The 18496-nt window shown below is 52.6% G+C and overlaps 1 long non-coding RNA gene across 1 annotated transcript in view; it reads left to right on the top strand.

Annotated features, from left to right (window-relative positions):
* Positions 1 to 12446, top strand: part of LOC123926438 — a 40856-nt gene extending 28410 nt beyond the window's left edge. Inside the window, exon 3 of the long non-coding RNA XR_006815265.1 lies at positions 12298 to 12446. This is a non-coding gene — a long non-coding RNA (uncharacterized LOC123926438). The remainder of the gene's footprint in view (positions 1 to 12297) is intronic.
* The last annotated feature ends 6050 nt before the right edge of the window (positions 12447 to 18496 follow it).

The following is an 18496-nucleotide window of genomic DNA, read 5'->3' on the forward strand; positions in this document are numbered from 1 at the left end:
TTCTTGAAGGAGTGATTGACCCTCTTCAGCCTCTCACTGACCTGGACACCCTGCCCCTCTGAGACTGCTCTCTGGCGGTCGTCACCGAAGCCTGTCGGTTGTCGTCTTGTTTGCTGAGCCTCCCTGTGGCTTTGAACAAGAGTTCCAAGAAGCCTTCCTGTAGCACCCTCACACTTCTCCTGCCTCTCAGCCTGGCTCCTTCTTCCTTTGAGGGTGCCTCCTTGGTTCTCTCTCACTTTGCCCCATTACTTCATCTACCCCCTGGTAGCACTGACTACGGGATCTAGTCTCTTGTTTCCTCCTTACCTCATGAGCTCTAAATCTCACATTTCCAACTTCCCACCAGATATCCCTACGTGGCTGATCCACAACCAGCTGAGAACCACTAGACCAAAGTTAAATTCGGTGTCTCCTTCCCATGTGGAGCTGTCCATTCCCCCGTCACTGAGTGCCATCCCCATGGGACAGCTCCTCATTCTCTGCCTCTGAATCAGGGCAATCATCTTCCGAAAGGGCAATGGATTCTTTGCCTCTGCTCTCTCTCTCTCTCTTTTTTAAAAAAGATTTTATTTATTTATTTTGCCTCTGCTCTTATCCTTCCTTCTCCACTCCTTCCAGTGGCTTTTTAGGTCTCATGGAATCAAGTTCTTAACTCCTAACTCCAGTCTACAAGACCTTCGCCATTAGGCTAAGTCTTCCTGTGGGAGGCTGGATTCTAAGTAGGCTGCAGGATCTCCACTCTTTTTTTTGTTATCGCCTGTATAATCTTCTCCCCTTAAATGCCTTCAAACCCATGACTTGCTGCTAGCCAATAGGATACAGCAAAGGTGAGGGGATGTCACTCCTTCACTAGGTTAGGTCACAGAAGAGACTGTCTTAGCTGACTTCATTGAGAGAACATCTCCTGCTGGCTTTGAAAAAAGCCCATAGCTGTCCTGTGAGCTGCCCTGTGAGCTGCCTATGGAGAGGACCATGAGGTGAGCACCTGGGGGCGGCCTCTGGAAACCATAGGTGGTCTCAAGGAGCTGAGGCTGGCCTCAAGGAGCCGAGCCCAGCCTCCAGCCTCTGGCCAGGAGGAAGCTGGGGCTCTCCGTCCTGGACTTGCCAGGAAATGAATTCTGCCCACCACCTGCATGAACTGGGAAGCACATTTTTCCCCTCATTAAGCATCAGATGAAATCACAGCCCCAGTTGAAAACCTTTTGCATGGAGCGAGCAAAGACCCCAGCAGAGCTATGCTCACTCCTGACCCATGGACACTGTAAGATAATTAGTGTGTGCTGTTTGAAGCCTCTGAGGGTGTGGTGGTTTGTTACTCGGCCACAGAAAACCAATAGACTCGCCCTGCTTAGCCTGTGCCAGTCATCAGGCTGACCCAGCTTTCAAACACGCTTTCCTCTGTATGCCCTGCGAAGAACATGCATTCTGTACACGAATCCCTCACCCTGCATTTTCTTCTGGTAGAATCTTGTTTGTCTTTCAAAACTCCATTCGGGTGTACCCCGTTCTCCCTCACACTCTTGTTGCCCCCTCCCCAAGCCCAAGGCCCCTGGCTCTTACCTCTTTCAAAATGCAACCGTGCTGGCTGCTTTGTGTCCCCAAATTAGTCTCCTCTCTTATCTTCCCAGCTCAGGGTCCAGTTCAGTGCCTGGCTTCCAGTCAACCAAGGGTTCCTGGCTTGGAGATGTGTGTTGGGGTTTAGAGGGTTCCTGGATAGGGCTCCCACTATCCATGAATGCCTTAAAACTACTTGGAGAAGGTTGCTTCTGAGCCATTTTTCTGGGTCCATAGCTTCCACCAGATTCTCCAAGAGGCTTGAGGTCCTGGAAAGATGAAGACCGATTGAAGCCGAGTGTCAGTACATAGTTCTTGAATTTAAGCCCCTGGGTTGTTGCCTGCTAAGGAGATTTTCATTTTAAGCCTTGCCACTAATTGTGGCTTTGGGGGAGGAATTCGAAGCTTCCTGGGTATTTTACAGGAGAGTTGCTGTTTCGACATGTGTAAAAGCACAGTCAAGTAGGAAGCCCCAGGCTCCCACCAGGGATGAAGGTGGCCCAGGCCAGGGAAAGAGGAAGAAAGCAGGGGTGGGGACAGGGTAGAGCAAGGGTGCAGGGAACCCCACACGTTCAAGAAGAAGAAACATAAGGGGGAGTCTGGGAGACAAAGCGGGTGCGGGGACCCAGGGGGCCGGTGAATTCTGTGTTAAGGGAGGGACTGCGTTTCTCCTTCTAATTGTGCCAGGTGCCAGGATACCGAGTCCCCGCTGCTTCCCTGGGCTCTCGAGGGCTGCCTTTGGCGGTGCCAGTGTATTTTTAGCCCTCCAGTAAGTGGAACAAAGCGCCCTGAGAGGCGGTGCTGCGCTCTTGGCTCTTGGCTCTGGGCAACACTCAGCAGCTTTCTGAGAAAGCACAGGGCTCCCTCTCCAGCTGCAGTGGGATGTGGGTCCAGCTCCCTCCAAGTCTCTTTCCCTCCGGGGCCTGGGAGAGGGACGTCCTCGCCAGATGGAGGGGGGCCAGGGATGTGTGGCTGAGCGGTTTCGGGGAGAGCTAGCAAGCTGGACAGAGCGCAGGGCTGGATGCTTGCCTTCCCTGGCTGCTTACTCTGGGGGAGATAAGTTGTCCTGGGACCAGTTAGGGGGGCAAAGCAAGGAGCTCTAGCCCAGGGGCTGGGGGGTTGGGTGAACTGCTGACCCCAGCCAGAAATGCCTGTCCCAGAAAGCGAAGGCCTCAGTGAAGGAAAGTGCGGGGGAGAGCATCTGGAAGCCACTTCCCGATGACCCAGGTGATGAACTATCAAGGTCAACCTTGAGCATTGATCTGCTAAATATTTGCTTGGATCACTGACCGAGCAGACCTCCCGCCCTCGCCTATCCCCTGGTTGTACTGGGGCTTTGCCACAACCAGACTGCCTTACCCCTTGACTTTGGAGAAGGTGCACTGCTTCCCAAAGAGGACTTTGCAGACAGGCGTGGCTGGCTTAGCCCTCTCCTGGGGGTCATAGGCTGGTGGTGAAGGTGGACAGGTGGGAAGCTGGGGCCAGGCGTCCCCCATGGACCCTTTGTTTGAAATGGCTAGGCGGAAGTGGTCAAGGTTCAGCAAAGCTGCCCACGTAAAACCAAATTCCATAAGGTCAGGCCCCTAGGACCTTCTCCCCACCGCAATCATCCCACCCACACACGCCCAGGAAAAAGGGCAGCCTCACTTCTCAGACAAGACAGAAGCCGAGAGAGAGGTTGGCTGAAGTCTGGAAAGAAGGAGCAATGTCTCTGTCCCTCTGTCTCTGTGTCTCTTTCTCACTCACACCCTCTCTCCCCTGAGTGCCCACCCTGGGTCAGCTGTCGTGCTAGGTTCTGCACAGGGCCACCCCCTGAGTCCCCATGCATCGCTTTCTCTCCATTTTCCCAAGTTGCAGTCCTGGAGTCAGAAAGGTTAAGCAACCCATCCAATGTCACCCAGCAAGGAAGGAAGCTGGATGTCAATTTCGGGGCCATTAAATGATCCCCTACTCCCAAGAAAGGGAGAGATGGGGGAAGGTCCTGCACCTGCTCTCTGAGATTCTAGAACATGGGGTGGGCTAAAGGGCAGGGCAGGAGGCACAGCCTGTTCCTGGACCATTTCCTTTCCAAGATTGCTGTGGGGAGAAAAATCAGGCTTCTGATTTGCTTGAGTCACTGTCACTTGGGTTTTGTTGTCACTGGGAGCCAAATGGATTCTAAACAGTACACTTGCAGCCTCATCCCCATTCTCTGGCCACGGCAACTTTTATTTATGCTTTGGAGCCCAGCTGAAAGGCCACCTCCTCCAGGATGCCTGACCTAATCTCACGTCCCTAGGGGACTCTGAGACCCCTCCCCTACAAGTCCCCAGCCTCTGAGTTGACCTTCCTGGTCTGCCCTCATGACGTGCTGACTAGCATGTTAGACTCCTTCGCTGGGCATCCACCCACCTTATTCAGGAGACTGGAAGAGAACGTGTTTTCTTTGGCTTAAGGGCAGTGGTGTACTTACACACCAGCTCTCTGGGAGAAAAACACTCTGAGTTGTGGTGATGCCTCGTGCCTGTGCTGTCGAAATACTGCCACCATGGCCACTTTCAAGCTGGGATGGTTTCACAACAGGCTCACAAGAGTTCTAACGATGTAGCACTGGCCAGCATGAACCAGGATTCCCAGGCTCGAGCTCACCACGGCTGGAGGGCTCGCCCACTGCTGAGACCTAAGGCCCACCCTTAGTGGGTGCACACCAGGCTGGGGCCCCCAAATCCTTGCTTGGACGGACGATTCTATTCAATAGATATGTATATGTATTTTCTTCCTGAGCGTCTAGGAAGAATTTGGAAGGGACATCTGGGGAAGATCATTTGTGAACCTGGTAAGTGTCCTTCTTTCCTCTCTACCTTCTGGCCTTTTTGCAATGTGACCTTGCAGGTTCTCCCAGCAAGAGCGGGGGCCAGTTTCCTAATCCTTAAGTCAGGTCTAGCCTTGTGACGAATGACTTGGCCATTGGAATATGGTAAAATGACTGACCATTCTAAACCTGGGCCCCAAGAGGCCTTGAGTAACCCTGCTCTTGTCTTGGGATCCCGCCGGCCAGCATGTAGAAAGCCCAGGCTACAGAGACACGGCATCTCAGCCAAGCCATCCTTGACCACCAAGGCTCAGCAAACCCAGCAGCTGGCCGGAGGTGCAAGGGCGATCCCAGCTGGGACCGGAAGAGCCTCTCATCAGAGCCCAGACTAGATGGTTGACCTGCAGACTCCTGAGCTGACTACATGAATTTTTTTTTTTCCCCTAAAGATAGAGAGAAGGAGAGAGCACAAGCAGGGGGAGTGGGAGGCAGAGGGATAGGGAAAGCCTGCTCCCTGCTGAGCAAGGAGCCCGATGCGGGACTTGATCCCAGGATCCTGGGATCATGACCAGAGCTGAAGGCAGGTACTTAACCGACTGAGCCACCCAGGTGTCCCTCATGATTGTTGTTTTAAACCACTAAGCTTTGGGGTGGTTTGTTACCTAGCAAGAGCTAACTGATGAAACACCACGCTTGAATTCAGAAGTAGCTCAGCTCTCGGCTAGACCGTCCATCTCTGAGTGAGGAAGAATTTGTCTTCTGTCCTCTGCAGCTCATTAGTCATGAGCCAGAACTCCAGGTGTCAACACCACTGACCCCCGTGGCTCATGAATTGTGGCAGAGTATTAATCCTTCCCCCAAACACAGCCTAGAGAGGCCTGTGGGATGGAGACCCACAGCTCCCTGACCGGAGATGGATGAGAGGCCTGGTGTCCAAGACGGCAGACCCGAGCTGAGATGAGTGAGCCCTTCTTCCCCTGACCTGGTCTCACCAGGAATGGGGAAACTCACAAATTCCTCTTTTCTGGCCATAAAATATAAATATATTCTGACCCTAGAGATTAAATATATTTTGGGGAGTCTGGGAAAAGAAGGTTCTAACATATTTGAGGTGTAAAGGAGGGAGAGAGCCATGTCTTAAAACTTAATTTCTTTTCTAAAACTTAAAACTTTCAGTTCAAGTGTAAAATCTGGCTTAGAACCTGTGAAGGAGTGTGGGAAAAACCAGATCTCACCCATTCTGCCCTCTAGGTTTAAACGAAACTTGGTAATAGCAAAGAGGAGAGAGGAAGCAGACCCCGAAACAGATTTGCAGGTGCCTTTGCTGGTGCTGTGTGGTTTTCCTCTCACCAGCTGTGTGACCTTGGGCAAGTCACCCAACCCCTCTGGGACTCTGTGTTTGACCTCTGTGTTTGAAGAGCTCCATAGTTCCCTTATGATGTGGTCTTTTTATTGGTTTCAAGGAAAAAGCCAGGGAGAGCCAGAGAAACTTCTGACAATTGACTCTTTGCTGTCCCACTGGGGGAATATTCTGGCTTTGCTCTGTTAGCATGCAGCGGACTCACTGTGCTGACAGGGACACACTGATGACACCACACTCTCCCCCAGTCTGTACTTGGCTCAGGATGCTGCCAGAACATGCATGTCCAATGTCACCCCCCCTCCCTCACCCACCTCAGCTCGGGGATCAGGAGCTTTGAACTTGACTGGACAGGTGGGGAAACATCAATAGTATGTAGAGGGTTAATTAGCAGTTACTCCCCTGAGTGATACCAGGTCTGTCACGACAAGCTGCGTGGCCCTGGGCAGGTTACTCCGCCTCTCTGATCTTCCATTTCTTCATCCATATTTTATAGCACGTCATGTGAAACTTTTACAATGTTGAATCTCATTCAGTATCAAATAACTACTCAACGAAAACATATATAGTAATGATGCATCCTTTGTTACATAGAACGAACGTCCCCAGAAGTTAATTATTTTTCTATCCACATGATAAAAGACTATGTTGACCTGAAGGTTTCATTTGGCTTCACGTAGCCACACTGCATACTCGAACCTTCTGGAATGTTCTCATTCTTCAGTTTTAGGACTTTGACTTTGTTTGATTATTTGAGGATACCTGGGACACATCATCTTTTTTTCTATAATTTTTTTTCTGTGTTTCATGGAGACACTCTTGGCACTTATCTTAGAGGGCTGTTAAAGGAATTAAATGAAACAATCCTATTAAAGCATGAAGCTAGATTAGCCTAGATTAATAGATGACTCATTAAGAGTGACTGCTGCTACTGGTACTTACTTGCTGGGAATGCTGGCCAGCCACTCCTGCGAACCTCAAGTGTTGGGAGTCCAGACATCCCAGCTCTCCAGACCACAGTCAGGTGACCTGTGGTGCCTACCTGAGGTCATTCTCCCACTCTCCCTCCTGATGGGGACCTGGGGTAGCAGAGACTGCTCCCTCCCTGCTCACCCTCTCCATTGCTGTATGATCAGAAGAGACTCAAAGATGTCAGCTGAGGCAACCTACCCTTGTAGGCACAAGAGACATTTTCACCCCATCATAAAATGAAGGCTGAGGGACCTGCTGTTTTCTTACATGCTGTCCTATCCGTCCCTGATCCTTTCCTGCTCAGCAGTCTCGCGGATGCCTGACCCTGTGGACTACATTTCCCAGGCTCCCCTTCAATCGGGCTTCCTGTAGTTTCAGCCAATGGAAGGCCCTGGTGAGAGATGGTGCGGAGGAAGGGAGAAGCTGGGGAAAGGCTCTCTTTGGTCTTCTCGGCTTCAAGTAGTGTCTCCAGTAAGGGCTGTGTCCACCCATCCCCCACAGTCCTAGGTCCTGCTGGTCTCAGTTCCAGCCCCTGATAATGCCCTCCCTTCCTCTGTCCCTCCAACGCTAGGGAAGGAGCATTTTCTTGCTGTTTCTAATCTGCACTGCCTTACCCTTCCCTGTTTCGGTTTCCAGCTCTTCTGTCACGGTTGTAGCTCTTTCTTATATTAAATCACCATTAAACCGCTTGGGCCAGCCTCTTTTCCAGATGGGACCCTGACTACAGCAGCTACCACGTAAACATCTTACAGACATGCCATTCCTTGGGCCTATGGATGCTCCCTGAGGATAAGGGGGTATGTGGGATCGCCCAGTGGGGTGTGTCCTCTTGGCCCCACCAGTTCCTTACCCTGTGGAGAGGAACATGGCACCAGAGAGCCAGGCTGGCTCTCCGTAAAAGACCACTCTGTACTCCTTGGACTATACAGGGTTCATTCCCTTCTTCCAGGGGATGCTAAGTTCATTTCAAGGTCATTTCAAGAGGATTTCCTGTCCTCACTCATCCTGTGTTGGGACGGACAAGGTCTTTGTCTAAAGAACCAGAACGCCTACATTCAATCTCTGCTGCGGCATCCCTGTTTGGAAGGTTCCTTGCTCCAGGGGGGCATCTTAGCCCGCCACCAACGGCTCCAGGCCCATGACTAACCCATGTGACCCTGCCCCCACACCTGCATTTGTGGTGCCTGCCACCCTCTTCCTGTTCTAGACCACCCCGGAGGCCCTTACCTCACAGCTGTCCCCTCCCATCCCAGGCCCTTTGCTGCTCAGTATTTCATTTCATCCAGGAAACATGTGGGCAGATGTTTTTGGCAAACCACTTGGGGGTGGTTCCCCTGCGGGGCACTGGAGTAAATGCACCGCTGGGGGGATTCCCCTTCTCCCCACCAGCCTGCCCCCAGACCATCTGGGCTTGCTGGTGGAGTGAGCCACATGCATATTTATAGTGGCAGGGACTGTGAGAGCCCGAGGAATAAATAAAGCTGAGGACTTTGGGTGTGCTCCGTCCTCTGAATCAAATCCCTCTCCCACTGCCTGTAAGCCAGGAGGCTCGGACTGCAGGCTGAATGCAGCACGCAGGGAACGTGCTGTGTGGGGCTATGGAGCTGAGGGGTCCTTCCCACGACAGACGAGGAAACTCAGGCCCATAGAGAAGCAGGGGCTTGACTCGAGCATTCCGACTTGAAAGGCCTTTGGAGGGCTCCGGTGGGTCTGGCCACATAAGCTTCCCCCACACCTGCCCTCCCCCCGGGGGCAAGTGTGAACTCTGCCAACTTCGGCCACTTCTTTTAAAGCATTTTCTTTTTCTTTTTAAGTATTTTTTTTTTAAGATTTTATTTATTTGACAGACAGAATCACAAGTAGGCAGCGAGGCAGGCAGAGAGAGAGGAGGAAGCAGGCTCCCTGGTGAGCAGGGAGCCGGATGCAGGGCTTGATCCCAGGACCCTGAGATCATGACCTGAGCCGAAGGCAGAGGCTTTAACCCACTGAGCCACCCAGGCGCCCCAACTTCAGCCACTTCTTCAAGTGAGTGTGGGGCTGCTTCGGAGGAAGCAGGTCCAGGGCAGCCCTTCTGGGTGTGAGAGGCAAACTCCTGCCTAGCTGCTCTATGCTCAAGGGCACAGGCAGAGCCTTCTGCCATGGTCACAGACGGAAGGGCTCTCTGGACCACATCCCTGAGATTCAGCTGGGCGGCCCGTTCTAGGTTCCAACAGACGTGCTGCGAGTCCAGAGAAAGCCTTGTGAGCCTGTTGTGCTGGGAAAATGTTGCCAAGTCCTATTTTAAAGGCAAAACAGAATGAGCCTGTGTGTGTGCGTGTGATGTGTGTAATGGCTACGTGCACGTGTGTGTGGTGTGTACATGTATATGATGTCTGCCTGTGTGTGAATGGGTGTGGTGTGTGCACATGTATGTGTGTGATACACAAGAGGCTACAGTTTGGCTTATGTCCATGTACCTGGGTGTATGCATGCGTGTCAGTGCCTGTGTACGTGTGCCTTTTACATGTGTATGTGTGAGCAAATGCGTGTCGTGCACACACATGTTGTGCATGTAAGACCATGTGTGTGTTCATGTGTGTGATACATGTATGTGTGGGGTGTATGTGTTTGTGAGGGGCAGACCCCGTGGGTCTGTCTCCTCCCAGGGGAGGAGGCTGAAGGATGGAGGCAAGCCAGTCTGCCCTCCTACAAGCATCTTTCACCCCAATTTTTTTCCTGTGAAAGGCTTCATCTGGAAGCCGCTACCGGCTTGGTGTTACCTGAAGATTTTCTGTCTTTCTCATTGATGACAATGTGCCTATTCCTTGGGGAAAATTTGGAAAACACAGAGGAGCACAAAGAAGAAGATGGAAATCACCCTTCATCCCAACACCAGAGTCAGGCTGTGGCTTCATCTGACTTTACTGCCCAGCTACAACTGGGACTTGGTGGGCAGGAAGGGAAGCTGATGTGAACACCACTGTCACCCCAGGGCCCTTGAGCCTTGACCCCTGAGGGGTCAAGGCTTTGGAAGTTCCTAGACTGCCTTCTTTTGCTGCTGAATTCTTCATGGTGTGCAAAGTCCCTGTGGTGACTGGCTTGACCTGAGCTGTGAAGACAGACACACTGACCTGGGTTTGAACCAGGGCTCCACTGACCTCAACAGTGCTTCATCTTGGTCGGTTTCCATTTCTAAACCTCTGCAGTTCTGTTTCCTCATCTTTAAAATGGGATAAAAATAACTACCTGGAGGGGCACCAGTTGGCTCTGGTGCCTGCCAGGCAGTCTTGAACCATGGGCTCTGGTCAACCTACCTTCTCCTGTGTCCCTTCCTGTCTTGGTCCCAGTGGTGACAGCAATGACATCCTGCTGTTACAAACCTCCGGGTCACCTCGCTGCCCTGTTTGGCTCCTCTAGGCAAGTCAGAGCTGCAAACCAGATCCCCTATACAAAATCCCCTTGGTCGAAAGACCTCATGTGGTTTTGGTTTGGGGTGGACTCCTGACACCGACATGACATGTAGAGCAGTGTCTGGCACATAGAAGACGCTCAGTATGTGACACTCGGGTCCGTGGCTGTGGCCCCTTACCAGCTTGTGACAACTTCACCAGCTAACCGCTTCCCAGAGGACCATGTCAGGAGCCCTGCCTTCTCTGTACTCTTGATTGAAACCCTCACTAGGCTTGTTTATCTTCTTCTTGTCCAAAGACTTATTTATTTTATATATAGAGCGACTGAGAGGGAGAGAGCACGAGTGTGGAGGGAGGGCCAGAGGGAGAGGGGGAGAGGGAATTCAAAAGCCAACTCCACGCCCATCATGGAGCCCCACATGGGCTCAGTCCCACGACCCTGAGATCATGACCTGAGCAGAAATCAAGAGCTGGATGCTCAACTGACTGATCCACCCAGAAACCCCATGTTTAGCTTCCCTTTTTGGGGGGGTAAAGATTTATTTATTTATTTTGGGAGGGAGGGACAGAGGGTGAGGGAGAGAGAGTCTTTTTTTTTTAATTTTAAAATTTTTTAATAAACATATAATGCATTATTAGCCCCAGAGGCACAGGTCTGTGAATCGCCAGGTTTACACACTTCACAGCACTCACCATAGCACATACCCTCCCCAATGTCCATAACCCCACCACCCTCTCCCAACCCCACCTCCCCCCAGCAACCCTCAGTTTGTTTTGTGATATTAAGAGTCTCTTATGGTTTTTCAGGGAAAGAGAGTCTTTTTTTTTTTTTTTTAAATATTTGACAGCGAGAGAGATCACAGGTAGGCAGAGAGGCAGGCAGAGAGAGAGGAGGAAGCAGGCTCCCTGCCGAGCAGAGAGCCCGATGTGGGACTCGATCCCAGGACCCCGAGATCATGACCTGAGCCGCAGGGCTTAACCCACTGAGCCACCCAGGCGCCCCCAGGGAAAGAGAGTCTTAAGCAGATTCCCTGCTGAGTGTGGAGTCCCACGTGGGCTCAATCTCACAACTTTGAGGTCACAACCTGAGCCCAAGCCAAGAGTCAGGTGTTAACTGGCTGCAACCCTCAGGCGCCCCAGTGTTTAGCTCCTTAAATAGCATGGCCCAGTGGTATGAGCATGAACGTGAGTAAGAGAGCCCTGGGTTTGAATCTCAGATTCACCATTACTAGCTGGGTGGCCCTCAGCAAATCACTTCCACTCAGTGGCATTATCTAAAACCAGGGGCCAAGAACAGCAATTTGGAGAGACTGTGTATGCAAAGGGCTTGAGAGAGAGAGGAAGTGATCATGTTTGTTAACTAGCATGATTAATATTATCACCAAATCCCTGCTTTCAAGAACTTGGGATTGTTTTTCACTTGGAGTTGAGTCAATGGACACAATAACAGCTCACCCTTATTTCTCCCAGCATCTTTGGATATAAAGAGCTCAGAAGTTGCTGGAAAGGGGGTGAGTAAATTTATAAGAGGCTGAGAATCGTGGGAAGAAAAGGATAAAGGAAACTTCCCTTTTGATGTTGGCCTCCAAGCATCTTGAGTGGGTTCGAGAGGCCACCAAAAGGCTGTGGGCCTCACCTTGGATGGAGGGTGCCCTGGTGGGGTCTTGAGCATGCAGAGCCGAGGTCCAGATGTTCACAGCAGGTGGGCCAGCTTGTGACTGAGGACAGGTGTGCAGAAGTAAAGAGTGGCACTCCTAGACACCACTCTGATTCTCCACAAGACACCATTATAGGAATTCACCCTGCCCCTTCTCTCCTCCCCTCTCAGCCCATGTGTTTGCTTCTACCTGGAATGCCTTCTCGTCTCTGGTCCACCCAGCAAACGCCTACGCATCCTTCGAGACCCAGCTAAGCTAGCACCCCAGGCGGAATGAAACAAAATGTTCTTTGTGCTCTCAGAACTGGCACGTTCTTCTTTTGGGGCACTTAGCACATCCTCTTCTGTGGACTCCTAAGAGCGTAGGTGTCCTTTTACTGCATCACTTAGCACAGCTTCCTCTGTGATCCTGTTACGGTTTGAGCACCCTTCTTTGAGGGCCCCTCTCACATTTCTGCAGTAACAGTTACGGCAACAACAACAGCTGGGAACTGTTGAGAGCGTTAACTACGTACCAGGCACCGTGCCACACACTTCACAAGCATTACCTCACTGAATCCTCTCTCTCCACCAGGTATCACCGATGAGGACGCCCATCAGTGTGACCCACTCCGTTGTCTGGTTCTGGAGTCTGTGCTTGTAAGCGCCAGGCTCTTGCCTGCGAACCCCAGGAAGAGTGGGTGGGGAGAAGAGACCCACTTATACCCAGTAGCTGTCAGGGCGCTCCTCACCGAGTGAGCACCTAATGAACGCCTGAAGAAATAAAAAAAAAAAAATGCCATTGTGCTGATGTACCACGATTTTTTGGGAACCATTTCCCTACGCCGCAGTGACTATATCCGGACTTCTCTCTTTCTCTCGGTCTGGATTATTTTCTTTGGGGCAGCTCCTGGGATTTGAAAGTGGGCGCGAGGATGTGGCGCTTCGATCGCCACCGAGTCACCTCCCCGCGACGGACGCCGGCCGCTCGGGAGCGCACCCAGTTCCTGGCAGCCCCGCGGGGCTCTCCACACGGTGACGCGGCTGTAACGTCGCCCCAGCCCGCCGCTGGCTTCGGACTCTGACCTTGGCCTGCGCGGTGCAGGCGGGGCCGCGGGAGCTTCCAGCTGCGCCTCCGCTCCCTTACCTCCGCCCCCTGGCAGCTGGGTCCCCCTGGGGGAGGGGATCCGCCGCGCCCGACCCCGGCTGACCACTCCGCGGGCTCCGGCTTCCCGATCTGGGGGGCATGGGGGTGGAGAGACAGGACGGTGGATGGAGGCAGGCCTGGAGGGAAAAGTGTAGGGCATGGGGGGGGGGGGGCGGGCAGGGAGCTGGGGAAGGGGTAGCCCGGGATGTGCCCGTGGCCAGGACTGGCGGGGCGTTGGGGGTGGGGATCTGGTTAAACCTTAGGTCCCCGATCCCGTCGCTGCGGGTCTGGGGCGCTGCAGTCCCCCGATTTCTTGGCTTAGGGAAAAATTCTCACCCTGGACCGGGAGTGGAGCTCTTCTCGGGCCTGAGTAGCACGAGGTGGGCGGGAGTGGGGGTGGGGGCGCTGAAGGATGCTAGGAGCCTCACGCCCCACCCCCACGGACGCCGTCCTTTCTTTCCGCGTTTTTCCGCTCTTTCCACATCTCTCAGTCCACCTACAGATAGGTGGAACTCCCTCCCCTGCTGCAGGTAGAAGGCCTGAGATGCCTGCACCGCCCCGGACATGCAGGTAAGACCAGAGACATCTAGTTAAGCACAGAGATACTCAGTTTAACTCAGACATCTCCTTAAGGGTGTTCTAACCATTCTAACCAGTTGCGACCAGTCTATTTGTGTGTTTTGGCGTTACCAGATGAAATCCAAGATGCCCACTTCAATTTGAATTTCAGATAGGCAGTGAATACTATTTTTGGTTTAAGGATGCCCCCCCCCCCCACTCACTATTTAAGTATGCCCCCAATATTGCACGGGACACACTAGACAGTAAAAAAAATTATTCATTGTTCATCTGAAATTCAAATTGAACTAGTCATCCTGGGTTTTTACTTGCTAAATCTGGCAACCCTGATGTATTTCCCTTCTTTTCCTGAATTTTAAACTCAGAATTCTGCCCCCCCTGCCCCTGCCCCTGCCCCCAACCAGCTTCCCTCTTTCACCCTCTTGAAAGAGATTTGGCTTCCCCTAGACCCATGCTCTTTTTAATTTCCCTCCTCCCTCGAATTTTGTTTACTTTAGCAAAGTCACACTGGGTCTGTTTCAGAGTCTTTGATGTTATTACCAGAGACTGGGGTTGAGGCAGTATAAGCTTTTAGGAAGGTTTCTTCAGGACATTGCAAGGAAATTAAACCTCGGAAAATATGCTTGACATTTTTTTTTTCTTTCTAAAAAGAAAGTCTGCCGGTCCGGCTTCGTTATGGTCACGGGAGCACGAACAACGGAGTTAGAGCCAAAAACCTCATTTCTCAAGCCGCCACCAGCTGCAACCCCAGCCAACAAGTGATTTATCTCCAGCTGCACTGGTGACCTTCTCAGGGTTTCCATCCTCAGCTGAACTTGTTCAGGGAGGCCCCAGATTGTAGGCTCAAAGGGATCTGAGAAATCAGCTAAACCAGGGCTTCTCAGAGGATACCACGCATGTGCACCCCTTGGGGCGATCTTACCAGTTCCAGTGCTCAGGCCAGAGCCCAGGTTCCTTAATTCAGGGATCTCCGGAGGTGGGACCCAAGTGTCCCTATTTAGTACAAAACTCTCGATGATTCTAGTTGGATTCACAGTGAAGCAGAGTAGTGCTTCTTTCCTGACAGGAGCTGATGGGTAAACACCCTGGCTCTTTTCCCCTTGATCGGACTAACTCTGAGGCCTGTGACCCTCTCCTGTGGGTCATCTCCATCCCTCCTTGCCCAGGGGCCCACGGCAGGAACTGGCTTGATAAAACACCCTTGATTCGTTACCTTCCCCTCCTGGGAAGTACCAGGAGGCTTTTGGTTGCAAGCAACAGAAATCACATTTGGGCTCTGGCTTCCTTTCCCTTCAGTGTGCTCCTCTGCCTTCTTCTGTAGATCAGCTTTATTCTCAGCAGCTTCCTTCATGTTCCAGGCCTGCACATTCTCTAGATTGTATCTGTGTTCCAGAATTTCCAGCTGCGAGGTAAGTGGATCACCTCTGCACCACTCTCGGCAACTTTGCACAGGAATTCCTTTGGCTAGGGGACGGGTGGCTTGAATTCCTGGTACCAGTCGCTAGGCAAGGAGATAAGGATTTACCCAAACTGGCTGATACTGGTCAAGTCCCACTCTGGGTCTAGGGCAGGATCAGGCACACAATATCTGGGCAGTTGCCCTGTGGTGGGGGAGGGGGGATGTTTGGGACCAACTGCAAGTCTAAAGGAAGGGTGAGAAGCAAAGGAAGGGGTGGGGTGGGAGAGCAGAGAAGCTGTAGGAGGGGCCCCAGCATCCTAAGTTAATTCTCTGACGAGACGATCTCTTCTTACAGAGGACCTCTGAGGCTCCCAAACTGTTGTATCAACCCCTGGCTAGGGTATTCTTTCTGCACTGCAAGAGGAGTGTCCATTGGCCTTGGCTGTGTCTAATGAAGGGGTGGGGGGTGGTGTCGTCCAGAATTAGACCTGGGACAAGGGATCATGGTGCATGTGACTTAGTAAGGAGGTTTTCCAGGGAGAAACTAGGAAGGGAGTGAAGGAAGCAGGTCAGGGTAGGAAGGGGGCTAAGGGACGATCTCAGGCAAGGCCCTACAGAGAGTGACTTCAGCCTGATCCTTCAGGGTGCTCTAGTGTATAAGGGATGCTCAGGGTTATCTTTAAAAAAATATTTATTGGTTTATTTGAGGGGGGGACAGAGGGAGAAGGAGAGAAGCAGACTCCCCACTGAGTGCAGAGCCCCATGAAACTCGGGGCTCGAACCCATGACCCTGCGATCATGACCTGAGCCGATATCAAGAGCCTCCGTGCTTACCCGACGGAGCCACCCAGGCGCCCCTGCTCAGAGTTATCTTGACCCAGGACAAGAGGGCTGGACTCCCATACTCCTGCTGCCATAACTCCTTCATCTCAGTTGGCGGGCATGGGAGGAGACTGTAACATTTTGGGCACTTCTGGCTCACTCTGTCTGGCAAGGAGACTCCAACCGCTGAGGGTAGCCCTCCAAGGAGTGGCCCCAGGCACCCACTCGGGGAAGCAAAAGCACAGCAGAGCTGGGAAGGGTCAGGGGCCGATGTTGCTCATGCCAGCTGCCAAGGCCCAGGGTCCACACGTCTGTCCCCACCCATAAACCAGAGGTCTCAACTCCACCCACAGACTCATTCTGCTCAGCCCACGCTGTGCTGACTCTCCAGAGTCTTACATCTTCTGGATTAGTAAATCTCAGGCTGTTTTTTTTACACAGAAATTGAGATCTCTAGGTCAGATGTCTAGGTCAGATTGGAGGCCCACGTCACCACACGGTCTCCATTCGTGCATGTCATAGAGTCTGCCCAACCTGAGCAATTTTACCCAATGACCTCGATGCCATAATCCCCACCATTCTCTATTGTGTCCCCAACATAGGCGCTGTTATATTTCTTATCGGAGAGCTAAGAGGAAAGAGAAATATTTTTGTACCCACAACTCTGAAGTGGAGGAAAATATGTGGGGATGACTCATGTGGACACAAGATGTGTCTGTGTCTGAAGAAGGCAGGCCGGGATGCCATGTGAAGTCTCCTTCATGGCGCCCGCTGGGCCCGCTGGGCGTTGGGGTTTGCCCTCGCGCTCCGAGCTTCGTGCCCCCGCCAGACTCTTGCTCTTCCACCAAGATCCAGCGGCTCTGCGTCCCCTCCCCCATCCCATTTTGTTAAAAGCAGCTGTTTTTCCCCTTCCAGGTCTCCAAGTGCTGATTTCATTTCTTTCCCGACAAAAGTTTGAAGCCAGGAGGGAAATGGTTTGGCAGGAAATCAACGCGCAAGGGGAGGAAACAGGCAGCATGGAGGCCACAGATGCTGTGTCGCGGTCTGAGGTGGGGTGTTGGAACCAAGACTGGACCCAGGCTCCGAGGACCCCAAGAGGCAGGAAGCCCCTTGGAGGCCTGGTGGGATGGTAGGCCCGGGGGTGTTCGCTCAGCGTCCTCAGAGTTTTCTCTCAACAGCTGTGGCTGGGCTGGATTCCAGAGAGTTCTTCTTCCCATTCTGTCTGGTATAGGTAGACAGAGGTGGGGACCAGCCCGGGAGAAATGGAGGGGAGTCGGCAGAGGCCTCAGCTCCTGTCCACCCAGCTTTCTGGGGGAGACTTTTGGGTGTCTATGTTGCACGGCCCGGGGGGGCAGGGAAGGACATCTGACAGATGACGAGATGTGTAGCCCATGACCAATGACAAAAGCTGGTCAGTAGGCAAACCCGGCTCAGGGCCTGTGGGTCCAGGTCAGGAGGAGCCCTGTCCCATATCCCAGGCTCTCACATGGGCCCCTGCCACCACCCCAGCCACCACAGCCCCCCTGGCTCTTCTAATTGAGATCACCCTCCCCTCCCAACCCTGCTACGTCAGCATCTTTGACTGAGTTCTGGAAAAATTCCTTTCTCCTTAACTATGCCAAGAAGACTGAAAATTTCCAAGAGGAACACTTCACTGAGGCCCAGAGGGGAAAACACAGGGCCAGAGGAACGGTGAGTTTCCAGAGTGCAGACAATCTGACCACACGTCTGATGGAAGATCACTTGGTGGGCACGGTGGACAAGGTGTCTGTGCCCCAGAATTCATTGACTCATTGGGGCCTGGCAGGGAGTCTTGCTTGCAGCCTGGCGGGGACGTCTGTTGTCCCAGTGAACTGGGATCTTTTGAATGATCCATCTATCCTCCACGGATATGAATTACGAAACTCCTGTCTTTAGCGTCTATTTAGCAGGGAGGCCAAGGTGGCGGGGGGCGGGGGGGGGGTGGTGGTGGGGAGGTGTGCAGGCTGCTGGTGCTGCCTGAGCCTCAGCTCTGTTTTCTCGAATAGTTCAGTTCAGGATCCAAACTTGCAAATTCCCGCTCAGGGAAGCAGAAGCGCTGCGGTTCATGAGGCTTCTCTCCTGGGATCGCAGCTTCGTGAAACCCGCCGCTGCTCAGTACCCCCTTCCCGGTGCGACAGCCCACTGTCTCCCAGGCTGCTGTCCCTCTGGGGATGTGGTTTGTTCCATCTGTCCATGCTTCTGGGTTGCCACCCTAGTCCATGACCCTGATCCACTTTGACCAGAGCCCCAGGGGCTACCCCTTGTGGGATTCCCACTGGATGCTCATCTATCCTGAGGGTTTGAGAGGACTCATCTCATTTTGTCATCAGATTGCACTTCACAGTGGGTTCTCACACTACCCATTTTAAGGAGGAAGAAAACGAGACTTGGAGAGATTAGCCCACTTGTGGATAGCAGGATTTGAACCCAGCTCTCACTCCAGAGCCTGAGCTCTTAGCTACTTAGGATGCTGTGATCAGAGAGCTGGAAGCCTCAGGGCTCCAAAATGCTCTGGCTGCACAAAGGGAGGTCTAGGCGGTCCTGAGTGAGTGGGGTCAAGACCAAGAGTGTTGTCTTTGGCATTCCCAGTTCTCCACAGCACATTGCACATTTGAGGATTCCCCGCTGCATGCCCGGCCCCGCCCACCGGGACCCCATACCTCGGGGTTCTCATTGGTACCATTCAAACTCTCCAGAGACCCACGCCAACCGGGACCCCTCACTGCTGGGCGACAATGGATGGTAATGAAATTTTATTTATCACTCTCTCCAGTTTTGATAGTATGGGCAACACAGTGGCCAGTCCAGGCTCTGGATTTACTGGTG

The sequence above is a fragment of the Meles meles genome, chromosome 16, assembly GCF_922984935.1.
Source record: "Meles meles chromosome 16, mMelMel3.1 paternal haplotype, whole genome shotgun sequence".
NCBI lineage: Eukaryota > Metazoa > Chordata > Mammalia > Carnivora > Mustelidae > Meles > Meles meles.